Consider the following 26,342-nt stretch of genomic DNA (forward strand, 5'->3'; position numbering starts at 1 on the left):
TCTATCAGGCACGTTGACGGCCAAGTCTTGTTTCCATTGAAAGTCTCTTGCCTTCGAGGACCTGATGGACTCACAATAATAAAATAATGTTCCTTTACCAAATGATAGTTCATATTCTTGATACTTAGGATGAGTATTCCTCACCCCTGGGCCCTCCTCTTCTTGGCGCAGACCCCTCTCAATTCCCTGTCTCCCTCCACCGGGTGCAGTATGGCTTTTTTCCTTCAACATTCTCAATGTCTTTATAAACAGTTCCCGTTGACATCCGTCTGCTGGGTTCAACTTTGTCAACACACTGTTTCGAATGGATTGTGTCCTTCCACGTATTCCTCATCTATGATATATCATATCGTCAGCTTTGCTGCTTCGGAAAAAAACATTTCTCGGCAGACGGCGCTCTATGCAAAATGCCATTGTTTCGATGTCCTTTGAGGGCCACTGTCGAATGTCGACGTCATCGCCAGTACAAATAGCAGATGCAGTGCCCGTTGGCTTCAGTTCTGTTTTTCGAAAGCTTACGCTTCGAGTGTTTAACAGCGCGCTTCTATTTCTGTCAAGAAAATGTCTTCATCTTCAACTCCTTCGACCCCAAAGTCAGGATTTAAGAAATGCTACGACTGCGGGTCGAAGATGTCCATTACTGACCCTCACTGTGTGTGCCTGTGGTGTCTGGGCTCCAGGCACCGTACCAATGACTGCGTGTCCTGTCAGGCCATGACAGAAAAGGCTCTCAGGGAGCGCAGAGGTAAACTGGCGGTGGGGAGGGTGACTTCGAAAGTCTGCTTCGAAGAGGGATAAAAAGTCTGGAGAGTCTAGAGACTCGTCCTGGCGCAGAAAGTCAAGGAGGTCCAGGTCGAGGAGTCAATCGAGGCTGTCTTGGTGTTCTTCGAAGAAGAGACGCCATAGGTTTCCCTCTTCTTCTTCCAATTCCTCTACCACGGTAATCTGGTGCCCAACCAAATCAGATTCCCACAGAAAGTGGGATGCATTTAAAACTGAAATATGTATATTCGAGAATGCGGCTTCAACCCTCTGGGCTTTGCGGCTTCAATCATGCCAAGCCCATGCCCCGGTCGCTCCTTCGGATGACTTAGGGAAGTCAAAGACTACCACTTCAAAGCCGAGCGTTAAGCCTGTGATTTGTTCTCGGCCCGATGAGAAATCGTTGAGGGTATTGACTCGAGAATCGAGTCCTTCTCCGATACCTCTGAAGAAGAGCAAATTATCTATGAGAAAGAACAGGCCTCTAAAGAGTATTCCCCACCATCTGAGTTGAGATATGGTACTCGAAATGCTCTTGAGGAGCTTATTAATGAGGAATCCAGGATGAGTGATCTCTGATTGCCTCCAGTCGGCTAGTGGTATTGACACTTCGCCAGAGCTCGAATTTGGCAGGCCTTACCCATCTGAACATGCACATTCCACGTATAGGAGCCTCATGAATAGGGTCACAGAATATATGGGCTGTAGCAGGGCTTCTCCTGCCTATGAACAGGACGATATGACCGATATCCTGAACCAAGGCCCTCAGAAGGGCCCAGTTTTACCCTTTCATGCAGCCTTCCAGAGGAAGGTCACAGCAAATTGGGAAACTCCAGAATCTGGACCTGCTGTGAACAGGAACTTTGCTAGGAAATACAGTCCTTCTAGCAATGATCCACAGTATTTAACCAAGCACCCTATACCTGAGAGCTTGGTGGTTCAGGCCGCCACATCGACCAGGCAATCTGCTCATCCCTCTATTCCCCCCGATAGAGACAGGCAGTATGGCCTTGAAGTCTACTAATGTCACATGCACCCTTTCAAGGTTCACTTACACCCTGTGGGGCTGTATTGCCATGGCGGCTGATCATAATCCGGAAGGCGAAGAAAAAGACGGCTTCCTGAATATAGTTAAGGATGGAAAGGGGGCAATGAGAGAATGTCTCCAATCAGGACTGGATACTGCTGACAGCATCAGCAGATCCATGGCTTCTAGCACTGTACTACTCAGGTTTGTGTGGTTGACAAAGTCGGGGGTTTGCAGCGGATGTGCAAGCCAGACTACTCAATATGCCCTTTGATGGCTCGAGGTTGTTCAGCAGCAAGTCGGATGAGAGTCTGGAGAAGTTGCAGACCTTCAAGGCGGCGGCTAAATCACTTAGCGCCTCCATTCGACAACATCAGCAACAACCCTATCAAGGCTCATCTTCCTGGCGGGATCATCCTTTTCATTTCTATTCCTCATTTGGAAGAGGACAGGCTGGACAAAGGAAACAAAAAAGATTCCCTCGTGGTGGACGAGGAAGGGGAGGATGAGGAAGGGATTCTAAATCAGCCCCAGCAGTGGCATCTTTACCCCCAGCCGCTGCTGCAGCCGTCTCTAAGACACTCTGAGGCCTTGACCCACAAGACCCCACTGGGAGGCAGAATCTCTCAGCATTGGAACGAAAGGCGGGGCATTACTTCAGATGCTTGGGCACTGGAAACAGTAGCCCAGGGTTAGTGCCTTCCTTTTAAAGGAAGGCCTCAAGATCATCCACCAGGACCCAACCCTGGATCCGCTCCTGGTGCAGGAAATTTTAACCATGCTAGAGAAAGGTGCAATAGAACATGTACCTGTAGCTGAAAGGAACAAGGGTTAGTATTCCCCCTATTTCCTCGTCCCAAAGAAAGACAGAGGATTGAGACCCAATCGGACTTAAGAAACTTGAACAGTTTCCTCAGGAAGGACAAGTCCAAGATGGTTACCCTTTCTCAGATCCTTCAGGCTCTCAAACACCAAGATTGGCTGGTATCATGGGACCTTCAGGATGCTTACTTTCATGTGCCAATCCATCTCAAGCACAGAAAGTACCTGAGGTTTGCGGTTGGCAGTTCTCATTATCAATTTTGAGTTCTGCCATTCGGGCTGACCTCCGCCCGAGGGTTTTCAGTAAGTTGATGGCGGTAATGGCAGCAAGTCTCAGGAGAGTGGGGATTCACATCTATCCCTACCTGGACGATTGGCTGATCAGGGCACATTCTCCTGAACAAGCCCTGGAACATCTCAGTGTAGCCTGACACACCATTCACAAACTGGGCTTCTCCCTCAGTTACAAGAAGTCCCATATGATACCATTCCAAAGACTCAAATTAATTGGATCAGTCCTGGACACTTCCTCTGAGAAAGCCTCACTTCCCGAGGTGAGAGCTCAACGCATTCAGCAGATGGTAACAAAATTCCAGAATGCCCAGCATCTTCCGGTCTTCGATTTTCTGAGGTTGCTCAGTCTCATGGCATCCTGCATTTTCCTGGTGCCAGAGGCTCGCTTTAGAATGAGATCCCTTCAATGGGCTTTCAGGACACAGTGGTCCCAGTTCTCGGGCAATATGTCGGACCAACTGCAAGTTCAGAGCAGAGGCTGAGATACAAGGATTGGGACCGCCCGGACCTCCCGGATGACGTAATGGAGATATTGCTTTGAACCAGAAGGCCAGCAACCAAATCCTTGTACCGGTGTCGTTGAAATAAATTCAGTAACTGGTGCAAGGATAATAATATGGATCCATTCCAATGTGGCATGCCTACAGTGCTTTCTTTCCTGTTGCATCTAGCCAATCTGGGGCTCCAGTAAAAGGATAACTGGCTGGGCTTTCTATTTTTAAGTGCTCCTCAGAAGAGGTCTCTTATTTCAAAACACCCTTGATTGGCAATTCCTGAAGGGTCTCAGTAATATTTACCCTCCAGTCTCATTTCATGTGACATTTTGGGGCTTAAACCTAGTACTAAAATGTCTCTCATTTATCCCATTCCAGCCATTACATTCATGTCCTTTAAGGCTCCTTACACTGAATATAGTCCTACTGGTTGCTGTAACATCATCCCGCAGGGTAAGTGAATTGCAGTCTCTTTCTTTTAAGCCTCCTCATACCATTTTCCATAAGGATAAAGTTTTCCTCAGAGTTAAACCATCTTTCCTACCTAAGGTAGTCTCTGACTTCCATCTGTCGCAGAATATAACACTACCAACATTGTATCCTCCTCATGCAGGTAAAGAGGAAGAGACTCGTCACAGGATAGATCCAAAAATGGCTCTAAGTATTTACATTTCAAGGTTAGCTAAATTTCGGCAAGATGATCAACTTTTCATTGGGTATACCAGCCCCATGTGAGCATACCGACTGAACGGACCCCGCCACGGCACCCCGCGATACTGCCACTGCTGAGGGGCTCACCAAGGGGGGTCAAGGGTCACGTGAGGGACAGGAGTCGCAGCTGGAGCTTCTGATGTCGGTTCGGCTCGCTGGACTCACATAGAGCTGAGGGCCACAGAGCCACGGGTGGCGTAGCCTCGAGCAAGTGAGGGAGTGAGCATGAGTAAACCCCTTGGGGCGTTTTGTAGTTTGAAGTAATCCTTACCTTTACACTTACGCCACTTGAGAAATAAATAAATAGTTACTTTAACATTAACAATTAACAATAAATGGCGGGGTGGAGTTGGACATGGAACGGGGACTCAAAGTAGGAAAAGGTCTTATGAAAGAGACCTGGAAGATAAGGAGGATGAGGGTATAAAGGGTAAAGAAGTTGTTGTCCCTCCTCCAGATTTCATCCAGGAACATTTAAACGCCCCTCTACTTACGGGATGTCCCTTGATCCCCACAGTGGAAATTGTTAATAAAACAGCCTCACACGAAAACACTCTTCAGAAAGACCTCTCTTCAGCATATCAAAACATAATAGGGGCTGTCATACCACTCAACGAAACGACTGAGCCTGCAACTGCTCTGTGTGGACAGGCACTAGAGGAAAAATGGTGGGCTCCAGTTCTCCCTCTATAAAAAGGTAAAGACCTTAACCAGTATAACATTGGCACTGCCTCCGACAGGTCTTTCTCTTCAGAACTTGCTGGGACCTGAGGTGGAACTACATGACGCTCTGGAGGATGAGCAAGGAGATCATTTTAATTGTACGTACTCATTTGGATCTAATGTAAAAAAAGTTTTGTATATTCCCCCTGCTCTTAACACCTCATCGAGAGTTTGAAAACCTAGGGGAATCACCCCGGTCTTGTTGAAAGGGAACCAAAGGTTCCACTACAACAGAACGGATGTACCACAAAAGTGGGATTGGCAAACACCAAAGGGAGCGACAAACATCCAGAACACTACTCCAAAGCCGCTAAAGAGCAGCACAAACTCCAAAAATGGAAGTGGTCCTGGTTCAACTTGTGCAGTTGGACCAGTAAACTTGTGCGAGACGCTAATCCCGGCAGAACAGCCTAAAGGGGCTGTGTTCAGGGTAAACCTTCCAGTTCAGCCAGCTCCTCCACTAGCTAACGTGAATTTTGAGCAGCACTGTATTGAAGCTGTGGAATTGAAGAGGAAGACACACTCAATTAAACGTCAAAGGACGATTACGGAAGAAGCTCCAACCTAATTGCCTCGCAGGTGGAACACTGCAAGGATGAAGCAAACACGTTGAATATGATTGACCTCAAGTTGATTACAACTTTCTCCTTAACAATGGCCACCTTTATGAAGTTGATATAGACCCTAAACGACCACATTAAAGATCAAACTACAGTAATTGCAATGTTGCACAGTAAGATGATTTATGAGGAAGGATTTATTACCGCCATACAAAACTTTCTGGACAAAAATAAAGAGCAGACCACCAACATCTTAAAAAGTATATTGGAACCTATCATTGCGGATAGAGAGAGAAGATGTTTTGAAAGATTCTTCTCAAACATACATTCACAAAACTCTGTAGCTTGGGAGAACAAAAGTAAGGGCACTTCTACTCAGCTGGCGCCTCCGAAGGGGATAACTTAGGTCACAAGAAGCCACAAGAAGTGCAAAATGCTGTCTTAAATTGTGACAAACAGGGCGACATAAAAGTAATTGACATCGACGGAACTGACGGTGAGGAGAGCCAAAAGCCATCCTCCCAACGGGACTACGCCAGAAGAAACACAGGAAACTGGCGGATCCTCTTCTCAGATGGACAAGAACCAAGACTAGTTACCGACACCACAGTTGTCACCTAAGATCTTTCAGATCTTTAGTAAACTGGGCGAGCAGGACAAAAATTTAGTTCAAAACGCGGACTCTCCGCAGACCAAGAGATTGGCATTTAAGGAAGAATTGGAACAAAAAAAACGACCAGTCAAGCTCCAAATCGAACAAACAAAAACAAGAGCAAAAATAGTCCCCAGCAAGAAGGGGTCTAAAACGAAATCTGGGCCCATAATCTGCAATATCACCACGCCGGATGAACTAGAGATCTTTGATAGATCCTCTCACAAGACCAAGGACAAGAAAGACACAAAAGGAACTCTGTGTGGTGTTCTTCCTCACACTATAAAACCCCAAATACAAGACCAGGACATGGCCCATGAGAGCAACATTGATGAGACACTATTAAACCTGTCGACTTATTCAGACGACATAGAAGTGGTGAGCTCAAATACTCCTGAGCCTAATTACGAACATGGAGACCGGGAAATAACCCACCAGAGCGAGGAGAAAGATGACCCGTTCCTTGAATCAGAAGGGGAGTCGCAGCCTGAAAACCTGCAGGATCTGGCCATTAAAAAAACAGTAATGGTCAGATTTGGGAACCACGAAAGGTCGGTGGAATTAAAGAACCCAGTAAGAGAACGAGTCTTGCGTTCTCAACCACCAACAGGAAAAACTCCCAAAACGGGAAAGGCCAACCTTGACCTGGAGCAAATGGCAATCGAAGAATACAAAATATAGCACCTGAAAAGAAAAGGCTCCAAGACAAGCAATGAAGTGGCCCAAATACCAGGACGGACGCAAGTAACAAAAGTTAACGACAACATCAAGATCACTTTCACGGTTGAAAAACGTGACAACCGTCCCTCCACACACCATTTTCTCTTGGAGAGGGTTCTAAAAATTAACAACAACCTAATGTCGAATAGAACCAACATTATGAGACTTATTGGTACTGTGGACAAACTCAGGAACATACAATCTAGAGACCTACAGCAGATAGAATTCCCTGAGGAAAATCGTCTAGATAAAGTGATGATTCACCTGTCCAATCATAAAACCATTAACATCTTAAACAAAGAAGGTCACAGACTCTTATCTATGGGCTTTTGGCTTTAAGGAACAGGCAACTAATGAACCAACTGCCTTCAAACTGGCTCATCACTGTTCCCTAATACAAATGAAATCGGATACACGGGAAAAATATTCTGATAGTGAAAAGTACTGTGGGAGAGAGGAACCTTTGAGGGGGACGACAAAAGGAGGGTCAAGCCCCTTATCAAGGGTGGCCTAACAAGATGTCCTAGGAGCAAGACATAAAACCTAGAAACAAACTGGTTTAGCTCGACACAACACCCCAAATGAAGATTGGATCTGGTTAGCCGGGACTCTAGCTTCTAAATCATAAAGCTCATAGCATACAGACGTCACCCTCTTCCAAAATCTGGTCATCTGCTCCTGGAATACAAGGGGCTTTTCACACCTTTTTGGACAAGGCGACTTAGCATTTGTGAAATACAATCTGTTGTGTCTCCAGGAGATCTGGTTGAGTGTTGAGCCAACACTGGAGGGATACTAAATCTTTCTAAACCCAGCCACGAATGGTGTGAAGGGAAGACCAACGGCGGGGTTGATCATCGCCAGAAAAAGAACTAACGGATGGACTAAGTGTTCTTCACAGAACCTGTTAGGCAGAAACCTGTGCAGTTCCCTCTGGGACCACTGCAAAAGATTTAAGACTACAGGTGTTTGGCAGTAAACCCACTTGGTAGCAGTCTGTACCACCCAGATGGATCTGGTAGCTGTGGCTGAGCAGTCAGACTTCCCTCAAGAAGAGTTAGGCAGTATATAGAGCATACATAATAGGTACAGAGGCACAGTAGTACAAGCAAACACTGACCAGAGCTAGGTGTAAAAGTATATAATTATTTATTTAAAAGACACTCATAAATTACACTAGCACAGAAAAGGTAAGTAAGTCAAAACACAGTCACTATTACTTATATGTACATCCCTAGTTATTTGTTGGACAAGTCTAAGTTAACACCACTTATTTCCAAACAGAGGTGAGCGCTTAACGTTAGATGGCACTCCAACAAGTTAGTTAAAAAGGGAGGGAACAAGGCTGAAGTAATGAAAACAGTAAGGTAAAACACTTTTCAGAGATTCACAGTAAGTTTAGAAAGGCAGTCTATTGCGGAGCAAGGAAGTTCGGTTGCCAGGCCCACTCTAGGGAAAGCCAGGCGAAAAGATGTCCAAGATCACACAATGTCACAAGTCTTTACAGGTGAGTAGGAAAGGTTTTACTAAGTTTAGAAAAGTTTAGTTAGGGTGTCCCAGGCTTACCCAGGTTCGAGAGACGAGGGCTAAATCTACCCCGTACAATCGGTGGCAAGGGAAGCCGGGCGGAACACGGTACCTTTAAAATGGAAAGGATCCTCCAGCGGTGGCAGTTGTTCCTGGTAGTGGGTGCAAGTCGCGGCGTCGTCCAGAGGAAGAGGAGATCTCGACGTGGAGGAAAGCTGAAGGTCGTTGCACTACCAGGGAAGAAACCAGCCGTGGATTTTTCCGGTTAAAAGGATGTTACCCCTCTTTCGCGGTTGAGGTAAAAAGTGGTATCCCGGTTGCCGGGGTGCTTGGCACAGGCAAGGCGGCCACGAGATGCTTCATGGAGGCGAAAAGAAGGCAGAAACTGGTTGTCCCCACCAGTCAAGGGAAGGAGACTCTCCCGGCTGGAGATCTCCTCTGTCGTTGGGAAAAGTGGTGAGACGGTTCCGCAGGGCTCCACCGGTGGTGTCGTCTTGGCAGGTCGGCTCGGCTTCTCCCTCTTCGGCTTCTTAGGTCCTGTGGCGACTTCTGAAGAACCAGTCCCAAAAACCCTGCTTTTATGCAGCAAACCCCCATTCATACAGCCTAGCTGTCACTCAAACATGCTAAGTGGTGAGCGGGGCAGCTCACCACTTGGGCCAATCACACCAGAGTGCGACATGAGTTGGCAAGGCAACTCAGTCCAGGGTGCCTAAACCCCCTCCCACATCCCCTGTGGTACCCAGACAGAATGGCAACACTTTGGAGGGCTTCTGTGCAGAAGCCCGCCAAAAGTGGAACAAAGGCTCGACTCGGGTTCAGGGTTACTGAAGTGAACCTAGACGCCATTTTGGCGGCGAGTTCTGGCAAAAAATCCCAACCGGTGAATTTATATTAAATAAATAAACCGGCGGTATCTTTAACATTGCACCAAAAAGTGGTGCATTAAAATCAATGGGAAATCCCATTGGGAAATATTCCAGTGGAATATTTCCTTGGTATCCACTGCCACCAGCCAGAAACTCGGCGAGGGGGGGCGGGACAGTACCCCCTCGACAACAGACCCAGGGGCAATCTAATTGCCCCTACCAGTACTTCCACAGTATGATGGTTTGTACTGGTTAAGTTCCTAAGTTAAGACTAGTAAAGTCAATGGTGACTTTACAGACCCAGGGAGACAGTAGTCAGTCCCCGGGTGTGGAGTCTATGTTTGGGGGTCACTATGACACCCCTGTGTTACTGCACTGAGGGTGCTGTGTAACACACATTCAAAAACCAATGATAGCCTATGGGGAAAAAATACCCCATAGCCCATAAGCACATAGCAAGTCACAGAAACACTCTCAAGTCATGTCCAAGAGTGAGGGTAAAAGAGTCTCACTCTTGGCAGGAGAAAAAATAAACCCCAAAAATCCAGCAAAGCTGCTGGGGGACTCACTAGGTTAGGTAATTCAGCCTAAACAGAGAATTCTCCCTAACACACGCCCCCCACCCCCAGACTAAGCGACAGGAGGATTTAATCCACTCCTGGATGAACCTCATACCTCTAGTCGATGACATACATCCTAGAGAGTCCATCAGCATTTTGATGGTGGCACCCTGACCTGTGCTCAATGGGTAATCCAAAGGCTTTCCTTTGTAAGCTATAAGTCCTACAAACCCTTTGAGGAACATCAGTCTTTTTAATGTTATAGGGGAACTGGTTGACTAGTCCCTCAGAAGTTGGTACAACTCCTGAACCTGTGTTAGGCTTTTTCAAAGGGTCCTTAAAAAGGATTCCCTGAGATCTAGAGGGGCCTCCAAGGTTCCTCACCACCTCTCTTGAGGGAGCAGGTTGGGTCTTAGGCCTCTTGGTTGGAGGGGTTGGGGTTAGGCAATGTACCTGCTTCCCCTTCCTCTTAGATCTAACCTTACCTACTTTAGGAGTTTTACTCCCAATACTAGGCTTTGGGTTGGGGTCTTCAGTAGAAGGTCCAACAGTCTGAAGGTTTTTGGCCTTAGACTCTTCTTTTCTGGTTTTCCACCAGCATTGAGAATTACCAGTTCTCCTAGGCCTAGGTAGGGGTCCAGTTGGCCTATCCTCCTCTTCCTCAGAAGCAGGGGGAGTCACAGACTCTGCAACTGGGGGAACAATGATGGAGGTTGGTTGGGGCTCCCTTTTCCCTACTATACTAGCCTACAAGAGGCCTGGGTTAGAGGTCAACTTACTAACACCAGTGCTTGTTGTGGGGTTCTCAGTAGAGGGTCCCACAGGCTTAGAAGGGTCCTTCAAGGTAGCCTCTCTAGCCAATTTGGTTAAGTTCTGCTTCTCCATACTGGGAGGCCTGGGGGTATGTGATGCTACTCCTAGGGTTCTTAGGTCATTCCCCAACAGGACTTTCCCAGGTACCTCAGTCTGAACACTGACAGGGATCCTCACGGTCATGTTGTTACACTGAATGAGGGCTGGTAGAATAGGAACCATTTGGACACGGCCTCCAGACATCTTAGTGGGACCTTTGGGTGCTTTGGACACATCCTCAGGTTGAAAGAAGCTTTCATCCACTACTGTTCTGCTGGCCCCAGTGTCTCTCCTGGCAGGAGTATCCTGGCCATTGGCAAGAACACTGTCCACATAGTACACTTTAGAGTTTGCAGGTAGGGAGTTATACACTACCCTATTCTGGGAGCTAACCAGATCCATGGACTCTATAGATACAGTTGCTTGAAGTCCCAAGGGATCTTCAGCAAAGAGTTCAAAGTGAGCACTAGACATCTGTACTTCCCCCTCAGGAGTGAAGGCTAAGGAGACTGTGCTGATCCCTGCAGGTTTACCCTTGCACCTGGGATCTCCTTTGATATGGTCAGTACCCTGACAGATATAGCATTGTCCAAATGCCCTCTGAAAGGATGGCTGGTTCTGACCTCTTTCTGGTTTGGGCCCAGAAGGTACACTAGCCTGACTGGGTTTCCCATGTGGCTTACCCTGGTTTTTTTGTGGTTTGGGGGCCTCTTTGGAATAGGAATTATTAGAATTCTCTTTGGAGTCTTTCTTAGGCTGTCTCCCCTCATCCTTCTTCTGAGTTACCCCAGAATCCTTGTGAGTAGCCCTGTTGGCAACCCACAAGTCAGCAGCCTTAGCTAGCTTTCTAGGATCTAATTCCTGTGAATCAGCCAAGTGCTGTCTGAGCTCAGGAGAACAGGCATCATAAATTGACTCCATCATTACAAGATTTCTCATTCCTTCATAAGTGTTCACTTTGTAACCCTTAATCCATCCCTCTAAGTTTTTCAACCCTTCACACACCCAGGTAGCCCAAGGGGTACCATCATGCTTTTTGAGGCTTCTAAACCTCCTAAGAAACTGGGAAGGGGTCTTCCCAAACCTAGCTATCAAAGCTAGTTTCACACATTCATACTCTTTCCTATCCTCCTCCCCCAACTCCATTACTGCATCAGTTGCAACAGGGGGGTGCCTAGAGAACAACCAGGTGAGTAACACATTACCTGTGAGGTTCTGGAGCCCATGATTATACTCAAACATAGACAACCAATCGAACACATCCAACTTAGGCTCATACATACCAATCAATTCTTTAGGCATCCGGGGTCTTTTAGGACTGGAACTTCTAGAGGAGCCAGATAGAGAAGCATTCTCAACAGACAATTTCTTCATTTCTAGCTCATATTTGAGCTCCATTTCTCTTAGCCTTGGTTCTTTGTCAGTTTGAGTATTAAGTTTCTTGTACTCTAATTCCAGTTTCATTTTCTCTAGTTCATAGTATTGAGGACTAAATGTGGGACCCGGCAAAGGTCCAGTAGGTACAGCTGGTAAGGCAGAGAGAGGCCTGGAGGGAACATCTACAGCAGTTTCATCTTCCTCTTCTGGTTCTGGCCCAAGATCATCAATACTTTGTTCAATATCAATATCATTGCTGTTCTCTACATTTGCTGGAGTGGTAGGTTCCTCTGAACCATCATCTAGACTTTGGTTTTCTAACAACCTTTCTATTAGCTCTATTTTCTTGCCTTTAGTCATGAGATTCTTATGCTTACAGAGAACTCTTAAACAATCAGCAGTTTTTGTAGCAAACGGACTCTTGACTATAACTTTCCATAGCAGACATGTTAGAAAATGACTTTTTCTTTTTGTGCTTAAGCTTTGTGGTTAGTTGCACTAAGGTATCTCAAAAGTACACTAAAGTGTATACTCAATACAAATCCCACCGCTGTACACCAGTGTTAGGCAGAAACCTGTGCATTTCCCTCTGGGACCACTGCAAAAGATTTAAGACTACAGGTGTTTGGCAGTAAACCCACTTGGTAGCAGTCTGTACCACCCAAATGGATCTGGTAACTGCGGCTGAACAGTCAGACTTCCCTCAAGAAGAGTTAGGCAGTATATAGAGCATACATAATAGGTACAGAGGCACAGTAGTACAAGCAAACACTGACCAGAGCTAGTTGTAAAAGTATATCATTATTTATTTAAAAGACACACTCATAAATTACACTAGCACAGAAAAGGTAAGTAAGTCAAAACACAGTCACTATTACTTATATGTACATCCCTAGTTATTTGTTGGACAAGTCTAAGTTAACACCACTTATTTCCAAACAGAGGTGAGCGCTTAACGTTAGATGGCACTCCAACAAGTTAGTTAAAAAGGGAGGGAAAAAGGCAGAAGTAATGAAAACAGCAAGGTAAAACACTTTTCAGAGATTCACAGTAAGTTTAGAAAGGCAGTCTATTGCGGAGCAAGGAAGTTCGGTTGCCAGGCCCACTCTAGAGACAGCCAGGCGAAAAGATGTCCAAGATCACACAATGTCACAAGTCTTTAGAGGTGAGTAGGAAAGGTTTTACTAAGTTTAGAAAAGTTTAGTTAGGGTGTCCCAGGCTTACCCAGGTTGAGAGCCGAGGGCTAAATCTACCCCGTACAATCGGTGGCAAAGGAAGCCGGGCGGAACACGGTACCTTTAAAATGGAAAGGATCCTCCAGCGGTGGCAGTTGTTCCTGGTAGTGGGTGCAAGTCGCGTCATCGTCCAGAGGAAGAGGAGATCTCGACGTGGAGGAAAGCTGAAGGTCGTTGCACAACCAGGGAAGAAACCAGCCGTGGATTTTTCCGGTTAAAAGGATGTTACCCCTCTTTCGCGGTTGAGGTAAAAAGTGGTATCCCGGTTGCCGGGGTGCTTGGCCCAGGCAAGGCGGCCACGAGATGCTTCAGGGAGGCGAAAAGAAGGCAGAAACTGGTTGTCCCCACCAGTCAAGGGAAGGAGACTCTCCCGGCTGGAGATCTCCTCTGTCGTTGGGAAAAGTGGTGAGACGGTTCCGCAGGGCTCCACCGGTGGTGTCGTCTTGGCAGGTCGGCTCGGCTTCTCCCTCTTCAGCTTCTTAGGTCCTGTGGCGACTTCTGAAGAACCAGTCCCAAAAACCCTGCTTTTATGCAGCAAACCCCCATTCATACAGCCTAGCTGTCACTCAAACATGCTAAGTGGTGAGCGGGGCGGCTCACCACTTGGGCCAATCACACCAGAGTTCGACATGAGTTGGCAAGGCAACTCAGTCCAGGGTGCCTAAACCCCCTCCCACATCCCCTGTGGTACCCAGACAGAATGGCACCACTTTGGAGGGCTTCTGTGCAGAAGCCCGCCAAAAGTAGAACAAAGGCTCGACTTGGGTTCAGGGTTACTGAAGTGAACCTAGACGCCATTTTGGCGGCGAGTTCTGGCAAAAAATCCCAACCGGTGAATTTATATTAAATAAATAAACCGGCAGTATCTTTAACATTGCACCAAAAAGTGGTGCATTAAAATCAATGGAAAATCCCATTGGGAAATATTCTGGTGGAATATTTCCGTGGTATCCACTGCCACCAGCCAGAAAGTCGGCGAGGAGGGCCGGGACAGTACCCCCTCGACAACAGACCCAGGTGCAATCTAATTGCCCCTACCAGTACTTCCACAGTATGATGGTTTGTACTGGTTAAGTTCCTAAATTAAGACTAGTAAAGTCAATGGTGACTTTACAGACCCAGGGAGACAGTAGTCAGTGCCCGGGTGTGGAGTCTATGTTTGGGGGTCACTATGACACCCCTGTGTTACTGCACTGAGGGTGCTGTGTAACACACATTCAAAAACCAATGATAGCCTATGGGGAAAAAATACCCCATAGCCCATAAGCACATAGCAAGTCACAGAAACACTCTCAAGTCATGTCCAAGAGTGAGGGTAAAAGAGTCTCACTCTTGGCAGGAGAAAAAATAAACCCCAAAAATCCAGCAAAGCTGCTGGGGGACTCACTAGGTTAGGAAATTCAGCCTAAACAGAGAATTCTCCCTAACAGAACCCCTCACCAATTGTGGAAAAAAACCACAAATTTCACAAGTGGCACCTTTTAATATGCAACCTTTAGTGGAACCCCACATCTCCATTGGCAGAGAACCTTTTGGACACAGTCACCAATGACATAGACGAGACCAGAGTCAACTACAACAACGTAGACATATTAGTGTGTGGGGACTTAAATATAGAATGCTTTAACTCCAAGCAGGAGCTGACAACCAACATCCCAAAAAAGGTAGTTCAAAGATTCGTAGTGGCCTTCGACTGAGAGAAGCTCTGGAAAAAAGAAATATCAACCTAATGAATGGTAGCTTAAAGGGTGATATTCCACCAAAAGCCACCTGAAGAGAGGCCTCCAGTCGAAAATTCTAGACTATGCTTTTGCTTCAGAAATACTCTTGGGACAGCTGGGCCACTTAGAAGTTATCACCTGTGTAGATAGTGACCACAACTTGCTAGAGTTGGGGAGGCCTGAAAGTAAGGGGAGAGTAGGGGGAGCTCTGCACCCATACTACACCGTGAGTATTAAGGTCATGCCTGGCCTTAATTGGCTAAGAATATCATCAACCGGCATCAAGGGGCTGACTTGCCTCTTGGCAACAAGTAACAGCAAGGATGAACCTGGAAACCCGTTAACTTTGCTTCAATATCCCTTGGCTCTTAAAGCATTTCAGATCAAAAAAACCATAGGGCTGAAGCAGATGTTTACGAGACAACACACCTATAACCAGGAGATCGCAGATAGGAAAAGGGCCTTGAAAAGACTTTCTCGACAACACAGAAAAGGAAATTCACCTGAACTAAGAGAAGCCATAAGATGTGAAAAACAATCTTTTAACAACCAGCTAAAAATCCACCAGTACCGCCTCTATCAAATGGACAGTGAGAAAATGTTGGGCCTAATAGCCACCAAAAACACAGTGGAGATTTGGAAGCTTTTAAATACATCTACTGCCCATCAAGAGGCTATCCTCGAGAATTCTGTTTCATCCATTACACGGGAAAAACACTTTGCAGGTCTGTTCTCTAGCACGACAATTGAAGGTCATGACGTCATAACTCCCTCTAACTCAGTCTGGTGCTTTGACTTTGACAGAGATGAGATCTTGTCACTAATAAACAAAGAAAGTTCCTAGAGGGCGGCAGGGCCCGACGGCTTAACAAATGCAATACTAAAAAAGAACCCGGAGGAATGGGCAAACTTTATGGTACTACTATTTGAGGAAATTAAAAAGAACAAAAAAATTCCAAAATCTTGGACTACGTCAATAGTGGTGCCAGTCTATAAAAAGAGCGATAGGTCTGACCCTACCAACTACAGGCCTATCGCCCTCTTGGACGTTGTGGGTAAATTGTTCTCTGCAATCCTTCTGAAACATCTTATCATTGTTAAATAACCATCAAGATCGTTGGCAGTCAGGTTTCAAAAAGGGGACGGGAAAAGCCTTGAATGTGTTCCTAATACATTTGTTAAAATGCAGGGCAAAAGCGACTAGGCACAATAAAATCTATATCGTTTCAATAGATCTGGGCCATGCATTTGACTCGATAGATAGAAACCTGCTCTGGAAGAAGTTGAGAACCTGGGGCTGCCCTATAGATCTAAGAGAGGCATAGGAACAACTACACTCTGGAACATCGATAAGAGTAAGGCTGGACAGAGCTGGAACACTGTCAAGAGGAATTAAGACCACAAAGGGGATCAAACAAGGATGCAGATTGGCACCAGCCATCTTCAACCTGTGCATATCCGACGTAGAGGAGGCTTTTGAGGATGTAAGATGCTTTCCTCCAAAAATTACTGGAACATCAGTGGGAAGACTTCATTACGCGGATGACCTCCTTATCCTCGAGCAAACTGAGATAGGGCTGCAGCGACAACTGAACGCTATGTCCACCTACGTGGCCGCAAATGCGTTAACAGTAAATACAAGAAATCAAAAATCCTGATGATTGGCAACACAAGGGGCCATAGACGTTTAAAGAGAATATGGCACTTGCAGGGGGAGAAAATCCCAGAGGTACAGTCAATGCAGTACCTAGGACTAACTTTAAACACCAGTATGGTCGCCTTCCACGGAGAACTCATTGTGAAACTAAAATCAAAAAACATGTCTACTGAGATTAGAATTATTAACCGTAAACACAGTAAATTCTCATTATTACCAGATATTAACTTTTTTAAATTAAAGGTGATGCCGATACTAATTTACGGCTCGGAAGCACAACTGCAACTCCCAGGGTCTGTTTGGGCTCAAGTGGAGGGATGTTTTTGGAGACGAGTTTTGAACATGCCCAAATCTCTGCCGATAGAGGTGATAAGAAGAGAGATGGGCACAGTCTCACTTTACACCACTATGGTGTGGAAATCTCTGTACTTTTTGAGAAGGTGCTTAAACCGTCCTGGAGAATGGGGATTCGAGGTAATGCACAATGCCTTGATTAACAACAGTGGAAAGCCGCTTAATGAATAGAGGAATCAGTGTGTCAAAATCCTAAAAAACTTTGCTTTAAACGAAGAGCTGTTAATTGTAAACCCGGAGCTGGTTAAGAAAAAACTATTCAACCTAGACTGGATCTCTACAGTAGAACAGATTCGATTAACGAAAAGTGGGGGAGGAACTGTCAGGTTTCATGGGGTTTGGGTGAATGTGGTGGAAAACATAAGACCTTCCTGCTGGGCTGCTGACAATGAAAGGCGGTTTACAATGTTCCAACAATGCCTTTCTTTTACTTCTGACCAATCACTGATCCTTTTGGAAGTCTCCATTTTGGCTTGGGAAGCTCTCCACACTCTGCACTAAAAGTTAAGGCCCAAACCATCATTTATGTTAATCATACGCTCATTCCACCACATTCAACCGAACCCCATGAAACCTGACAGGAATACCCCGAGACAGTAGGAAACAAGGAGATCTCCCTAGATACCTGGGCACTTTGGGACCATCTGAGTCAAGGGAGGAGAACCACCAAGATGTTAGAGCTACTGGTGTTCATTAAAAAAATCTTTATTGAAAATTGCAGATAAAGAAGACTTTCTGTGTAACGGCTTGGAACACTAACATAATCTTTTTCTTTTTGGTTTTTAATCTGGTCACTCTGGTGCAGCAGTAGCTTTGTGCACTCTGCAGTGGTAAAGAACTTTTTAGCACAATCAACGCATGATCTTTTACTTCTCTTTTTTCTTTTCCTTTTTTTCTCTTTTTTTTACTCTCTTCTATTTTCTGCTTCTTTTTAAATCTGTTTAAGTATGTAAAGCATAAAAAGTTTAAATGTAACCTAAAACAATGCTTAATTAAAAAATATATATATATATAAGCCATTGGAGAATGTTACAGAATGGCAAGCAAAGAACCGCCAGACGGGCTAAGAGCTGATTCCACTAGGGGCATGTCAACTTCTGCAGCTCTGCAAAGGGTTGTCCCAATACATGATATTTGTGCAGTGGCCACCTGGTCGTCCATACACACATTTGTAAAACATTACTGTTTAGGCTCTTCCTCTACTCAAGGGGGTCTATTTGCAAAGGGCGTTCTTCTTTCAGTCCATGACTAAATTAATTGATACTCACTCCTCCAAATTGTCACTGCTTTGGGAGTCTACAATAGATGAGGAATACGTGAGAGGACACAATCCATTCGAAGAACAAGTTACTTACCCCTGGTAACTTTCTTTGAACTGGATGTTCCTCCCACGTATTCCTCTTCGCCCCTCCCAGCCTACCCCGCCGAACACTATATGTGTTTTACACCCTGCGCTTTCTGAGAGTTTGTGGTCTTGGGGTCGCCTGGTTAATTCCTCGAAAAAAGGATATCTGAAAAACAAAACTGAAGCCAACGGGCGCTGCACGTGCTATTTGTGCTGGCGATGACGTCGACGTTCGACGGAGGCCCTCGAAGGACATCGACACAACGGTATCGCGTACAGTGCCCTCTGGCGTGAAACTTTTTTTTCCGAAGCAGCAAAGCTGACGATATGTTATATCATAGATGAGGAATACGTGGGAGGAACATCCAGTCAAAAGAACATTACCAGAGGTAAGTAACTTGTTCTTCTCTGGACTTTAGACTTTGCCCCCTTTTTGGGGGGGGGGCTGTTCCGCCGAAGCAAGATGGCCACCTAGCGTAACGCTCCGGACTGGCAGAGCAAATAATCCAGTTTCTTTTCCCCTTAACGCTGCCTACAACCCTGCAGTGCTGCCTGCGATCCTTCAGGAGCCTTCCTCCCGCATTTATACAAAGTTTGGATTCCGAACGCATCCAGGGGACAAGACTACGCCTCTCTTCCTTGTCTGCGGCTGCGGCTTCCCGCTCTCCCCGCCCCGCGGCTCCTGTGACGGCGGCTCGCCCATCCTCCTGAGGGCGCGGCGCTGTGGGCCGCCGCGGCTGATGGGGCTGCCCCCCCGCACACCTCATCATCCCCCTGAAGGCATCCTTGGCCCATTGGCCCCTCCACTCCAAGCCGCGGCCCCCTCTGCACCGGCAGCGTTTGTGGACCTGTGCCCCGGTGCCGTGTCCTGCTGTGCCCTGACTACACGCCCGGCTCCCGCTTCACCTCCCTCCCCCCCACCGCTCCTCCACACGAACGACAGCACCGGAGTGCAGCAAGGTAGGGGGCGTGTGGGGGGAGTGTGTGCCCAGCTCCTGTGGCCCCCTGCGGCCGCCCTATCTCCCGCCCGCGGGCAGGCGGCCCACCACCTCTTTCTCCCGTTGTGGCAGCGGCTTCTCTGCTGCTCCGGGGTGCGTGGGCTGGCACCACTACAAGGTTATACACTGGTGCTGCCCCCCCCACCCCCGCCCAGGGCCCTCGGGCCGCCTGTCTAGCCCCTGTCTACCCAATCGGCACCATTGTTCCCCCTGGATGCCGGCTGGGGTCCCGAACATTGACAACTACCGAACCCTAATGCTAATCTAAGTGTCCCACTGCAGGATACCCTGCCTCTGCCCTCATTCCTGTGCTGCTGGGGCTTGGCGCTCCTCACTTTCTGGACTGCACTAACGCGTGCATGGGCTCAATTGGGGGACCATACCTGCCACAGTTACATTCACTGCCTGGTTGCGCTTCCCGGTGCGCTCAGTCCCACACAGGCGGCCCACCAGTGCCCCCCTGTTGGACACCTTTTTCTACCTACTTCAGCGGCGCTGGCTTGCCACCTCCCTACGGCGCTACAGTTGCATTAACCTACTCACCACTTGAGCTACTATCTGTGGGCCCACTCGCTACCCCACACCTGAACTGACTGTGCGCATACCCCGTGCCCTATGATCTAGGGAGGGGGACCTACATTGATATCTGGAGTGCCTTCTCATAGCCCCCCCACCGAGGTTGAGTGCTTCACCTTGAGCTCCGCTCTGCCGCTTCATGAACCACCCCTTTGCCAGCAACCCGTGCTTCGTCTTCCTGCACCACATCACCGGTTCAACATTCCGGGGTCACCACCACGCTGGGGCTCCCCCCCCCCTACGCCCGTGGACTTGCCGCCTGACTCTGTTCCTTAGTGGAGCCCCCCTGGCACTGCCTCCACCGTCTTTACCCGCTGGTCTCGCCTTCTCTCCCCCCCCCTGCACGCTCGGTGGGGTGGTGATTTGGGGCCTGCTTGCTACAACCAAATAGGGCTCCGGGCGCCGGACGCCTCCTGTCGTCATGACCAAGGGTGCTGGTGCTAGCAAGAAGCAAAGCTCACTAAATATGTTTGCCAAGACGCCCTCCAAGCCGCCGCTTGACCCTCCTGAGGACTCACCAGCCGCCACAGTATCCTCTACCCTCAATGACTCTCCGAAAATGCTGGAGTATATGCGCGAGGGCTTCACTACGCTACACACTAAATCGGACGATATGAACGGGACCATTTCGTCCATAAAGGCCCATATTGAAAGAACAGATAGTAGAGTTGCTGAGATCGAAACAAGGGTTGGCACCGTGGAGGATGACCTAGGTTCCTTGCGCGCCGCTGTGACCACCTTAACCAGCCGGGTCTCGTTGGTCGAAAAGAAAAATGACGACCTCGAATCCCGCTCCAGGCAGAATAACCTTCGCATCGTCGGCATACCAGAGGACAATATCAGGGAGCCCATGGCGGAGTACGTGGAGCACACCCTTCTAACACTCCTAGATAACCCCAAGCTTTTGGCACAATTTGCAGTGGAAAGAGCTCACCGTTCCTTGACCGCGAAGCCCAGGCCAGGTGCCCCGCCCCATCATAGCCAGAATCCTAAATTTCCGGGACCGTGATGCCCTGCTCCGGGCGGCCAGGGCCAAGGGAGAGCTACATCTAGGAGGGGCAAGAATACACTTGTACCCGGATTACTCTGTGGCTGTGCAACAAGAGCGTAAGACCTTTCTTGCGGTGAAAAAGAGACTGTGATACTTAGGAGTCAAGTACTCCATGCTCTTCCCAGCTAAAATGAGGATCGAACACTCTAACCGTACATACTTTTTCACCATCCCAGAAGAGGCTTCGAAAATTTATAGACGAACACATTCCTGGCTGATCTGAACAGTTCGTTATATGTTTCATGTGTATCAATGGTTGTTCCGCACCTGAGCCACGTGTGGGACCGCCACGGCGCTTCCCCGCCACGGTGGCCACTTTCTCACAGTAGTTTATTCTGTTGTTAAAGTTGAAATGTTGCTCCATTGCTCCTCTGCGTAGGTGACTCCCACGCCACGCTGTTGCATTATGTGCGGTGCTATCCGCTCCTTGTTGGGCCCTCCCACTTGGTGCCACCCGGCACTGCAGCCCAACCACTTCTGTGATTCTTTTGGTGCCGTGTCGGAGCGCATGGCCCCACCCCATTCTTCCGTGGGCCCTTGCTTACAGATCTGCCCCGATGTAACCTGCACCCACTCTAAATGCTGCGCTTTAACCTACTACGTAGCATAAATCTCCTTACGCTCTTCCCAGTCCGGCCGCTATCGCCCGGCTGCTAACAGACCCCCAGGCGTTGATGCCTAAAAGTTTATGGTTGTTCTGGTTTTATTCAGGTTTCGTCCCTCTGATTGGGGGAGGGATGTGGGCGGGGGGTTGGAAGGGAACGTTATGGTTTAAAAATGTCTTGACACCCTTCGGAGGCCACGCAGGCACCGCGCCCAATCAATTCATATATGCAGTCAGCCGACCGCATACACCTAAGGTACACTCCTTTCATGTCCCTGGAATCCACCTTTGCTTATTCCACCGCCACTCCTACGAATATGGCTGATACTTCTCTAACCTTTATGAGCTGGAATGTCAGGGGATTAGGCAATTATAAGAAGATGTGGCAGATTCAGCTCCATGCTGAACGCCACGGAGTAAAGATCCTGTTTACAGGAAACCCACGCTCGCTCGGAGCAATGTGAACGATTCGCTAAGCAATGGGGCCCCCAGAGATATTACACTAATTATTCCACTCAGATTCGAGGCACCCTCACCCTAATACATAGAAGTTTGAAGTTCACCTGTCAGCAATCCCACATAGATCCACTTGGAAGATTTGTACTCATAACTGGTACATTACAACATCAGGAGATAGTTATTCTGAACATATATGCTCCTAACGTCGACGACCCTGACTTCTACTTTCACCTAGCCACTCTACTTGAGAGCTACCCCCTGATTCCTATTTTATGGGGCGGGGACTTCAATACGATATTAGATGTCACCTTGGATAGGTCCGGTTCTCGCCCTCGCCAACTGTCTATGGCAGCCTACTCTATCTTGACTTCGCTCCCCCGCTTGGCACTGGTGGACACTTGGCGCCTGATGCATCCTGATGACCGTACATCCTTTTACTCCTCAGTGCATGATTCCCACTCTAGAATAGATAGATGGCTTGTCACAGACTTACTGGTTAGATGCGTAACTCACTTGGCCATTCTCCCCAGGACACTGTCGGACCACTCACCGGTACTAATCTCCTTAAACTGGGGATCGGACGCCAACAAAACAAGACAGTGGAGGATGAGTCCTCACGCGCTTCTTGACCAGGTTTTTGCCTCCGAGCTTGAATCCTCCATCGAGGAATATTTCGAGATTAACATAAACTCTGTCTCCACACACGCTGTGCTCTGGGAAGCCTTTAAGGCACACACGAGAGGAGTCGCCATCTCTAAGAGCAGTGGCATCCTTAAGGGCATCCGTGCTGACATCGCCACCAGCGAATCAGCCCTATCTGTTTATGAATCCCAATACGCTGTAGATCACTCCCCGGTTACTTTAGCGATGCTGGGTTCTGAGCTGGACAGGTTCCGTGGCCTTGCCGAGCGCAAGGTTAATTTCCTGGACTCTCCTCGTTCGGCGAGGAAATACGGCGAGGGTGAGCGCCCTGGCAGAATGTTAGCTAGGCTGCTACGTCGCAAATTCGGTGCCCCCAAAATACCGGTCATTACTAGACCAGATGGCACACTCCCCACCTCCCCCCAAGACATTAATTCTGAGTTTCTCGCGTTTTACACTTCCCTGTACTCGGAGGTTGACACTTCCCAGATCTCTGAAATCAACTCCTACTTAGAGAACCTCCCTTTATCAGTCCTATAAGCCGACACTAGTGCCTCCCTCGAGAGGCCCTTTACCCTAGAGGAAATTGTGGAGGCCATCGAGTCACTGGCATCGGGGAAGGCTCCCGGCCCTGATGGGCTGCCGATGGATTTATGCAAACTATACAAGGCCCAACTAGCGCCGCACCTACTGACCCTATGGGAAGAATCGTGCGACATGGGCATACTTCCACCGTCTCTCCGGGAAGCATTGATTACGGTGCTCCTCAAGCCTGGTAAAGTCCCTACGCAGTGTAGCTCTTACCGACCCCTCTCGCTGATTAATAGCGATATTAAAATATTTGCCAAACTATTTGCCAACCGCTTAGGCCCGTACATGTCCCACATTGTTCATCCAGACCAGGCTGGCTTCGCCCCTGGCAGGTCCACCTCCCTAAATTTACGGAGACTCTTCAATGTAATCAGCAGAATCGACCCGGCCACAGAGGCAGTGGCAGCCACATTAGACATGCAAAAGGCATTTGATTCACTTTCTTGGAAATACCTGTGGTGTGTTCTCGAGAAATGAAAATTCGGCCCCAACTTCCGCGCCTGGATAAAGCTCCTTTACACCGCCCCGTCGGCAAAGGTCCGCACGGAAGACAGGTGCTCTTCCCCCTTTCAGATATTTAGAGGTACACGCCAGGGATGCCCCTTGTCCCCACTCATTTTTGCCATAGCCATGGAGCCCTTTGCTGACATGATTCGGCAGTCACACTCGCACAGAGGGTTGCGCACATCTGGCCAGACTGACATAGTCTCCCTTTATGCTGACGATACCCTGCTGTTTGTTCGATCCCCTGAAATGTATCTTTTACCTATACTGACAGACGTAGCTCGGTTTGGGGACATATCCGGTTTGACAGTCAATTGCTCCAAGTCTACATTATTCCCACTCACAGATTCGACACGACCCCCTCCCGATCTACATGGGTTCAACTGGGCTTCCTCTAGCTTCACCTACCTGGGGGTGGTGGTCTCCCGGCACACATCACAGCTACGTGACGACAATTATTACGCTTATCTAACTAACCTGGAGGCTAAAACCTCCAGCTGGACTAAGCTTCCCCTCTCACTAGCAGGCAGAATAGGCATACTTAAAATGATTGTATTACCTCAATTACTGTATCGATTTACCAATCTGCCTCTGTGGCCTGGGCATACCTTTTTCCAAACACTGCGCACCATATGTAACACCTTCCTCTGGCACTCTGGGGCCGTCCGGCTCAAATTGACTACACTAACTGCTCCTAAGGCGTTGGGCGGCTTTAGCGCACCCAATTTTATCAGATACTGGGTGGTGGCCCAATCACAGTTCGCTGCATTCTGGTTCAACACCATTGACCCCCCCCCCCTTATGTCCGCCTTGAGAAGCTAGCTGTCTGACCGAGTGATCGGGTCCCTGGCCCTCCAGCCAATCCCCCCTGCCTTAAATTCTGCGAATCCGGTGGCTTGTACATCCCTGGCGTTTGTCAGGATTCCATGGTACATTTCTAGAGTTTCAAAGGTTCACAACCTTAAAAGACATACCGTTACAATTCCAAGGTAAATTTCATAGGCTTCATTTACTTACACATTAAGTTAAGAAATCATCATTTAGCACAAAAAAACCCTTTGGATGTAGTTTTACTTAGCAGTGTGAGGTTTGGGTTATGTTTGGATTAGAAATAGAACTTGTATAAATATTCCTTAATGTTAAATTCAGGAATCGCTTATTTCCCCAAAGCAAGATGGAGAGTCTTTTCTACAGCAGTGATTGGTGTAAATAGTTTATGAGGTCGTTTGGAATGTTGCTCAGAGTTCTAAACTGCCTTTCATTTTAGCTGTCTTAGTGGGAGGTCGCAGTCTACTTAGCTCTAAGAATAAGTTTTTAAATATTTATAGTTAGATTATACTAAGAGGAGTTACTAAGGTTTCCAGAACTTCAGAAGAATAGACATTGAACTGAAGACTTTCAAAGAAGCAGTGAAGATACAGATGAAGCAAGCTAAGTGATTCACTCTTTCAAGACTTATGAAATTGAGTGAAGTTCATTGCATTTTACTTTAATAAGACTTTTATTTAATAAAGACTGTATTTTCTATTATCAGATTTGATTCCGTTTTTATTATGTGATATCTGCATATTGCGTACATATATTTCTGTGTTACAAAATGTAGGTGCCTTTCCCCGTCTTACTACGTGTGAGAGAAAAAGAAATAAAATAACAGGCAAAACCCCTTGTCGGGGAAAGAGGCACTGAGACCCGGCTGCAAGAGTTCAAAGGATGGTTTATTTCTCCAGCTAGGAAATAACCCAAAAAAACTCTCTTCCCCATTTACATCAGTGTCAACATTTATATTAGTTAAAGTAACTCTAACAAAAAATACTAAATGGACCCGATTGGCCAGACGGTGTTGTGCTGTAGGTGTGGGTAGTATCTCTTCCTCCTGGTTGGCTGAGTAGCTGACGGACGTCAAACATCTTGTGCTCCATGCAGGTCAGGGTCCGGTCTCTGTGGTCACTACCTAAGCTAGGATTGTTTCATACTAAATGACGAATTATTTTAAACATTTTATGCTACTTGTCACATTTCTACATAAGATACACACAATGAATATTGTCAGTACAATTGGGTCATTCGTGGCTTTAATTGAAGGCCTTGACCTTTATTGTGCATGCAAAACAATCAGACTATGTTTCGTATTTCTTTCTAGGTTTCAAATTCATTAGTGCAAGTAAAAGCATATATAATAAAAAATGCTTAAGGTTAGTAGTGGGGGTGTTGGGTGGGTTACGCAGCACAGGCGAGGGTCTGGCACTGGACAGAAATACCTTAAAGGGGGTGCAGGGTCAGGATGGCAATACATTGTTCTAATGGGGGTGGGTGGCTTGCATGTTTTATGAGAACGAATCGAGCAGAAAGTGCTTAGCCCATCTTGGTTCACATGCCGGTTTTCAGGCAAACAGTGATCTCAGAGGAAGAAAACTGTAGCATATTGATTGTTGCAACTTTCTCCAGTCTCAGCGTGAGAATGGAAGTGCAGAGCTTTTCCTTCGCAGGGGGAGTGCAAGGGTGGGGGCCAGCCAGCTGCCTGCGCGCCTTGTGTGTGTGTGTCTCTGTCCTTGGCTGCTGCGGTGGAAAGGGGATCTGAGCATTGCTGTACTATCGCAGTGAGGCCTATTTACCCAAGATGGAGTCGAAAGGGGCACAAAAAATTGATGCCCTGTG

At 47.4% G+C, this 26,342-nt stretch overlaps 1 protein-coding gene across 4 annotated transcripts in view; it reads left to right on the forward strand.

Annotated features, from left to right (window-relative positions):
- The window catches only part of TULP1 (TUB like protein 1), a 767,520-nt gene that overhangs the window by 659,655 nt on the left and 81,523 nt on the right, over positions 1 to 26,342 (forward strand). The gene's annotated exons all lie outside the window — the stretch shown is intronic.

The sequence above is a fragment of the Ambystoma mexicanum genome, chromosome 13, assembly GCF_040938575.1.
Source record: "Ambystoma mexicanum isolate Mex_15411 chromosome 13, UKY_AmexF1_1, whole genome shotgun sequence".
NCBI lineage: Eukaryota > Metazoa > Chordata > Amphibia > Caudata > Ambystomatidae > Ambystoma > Ambystoma mexicanum.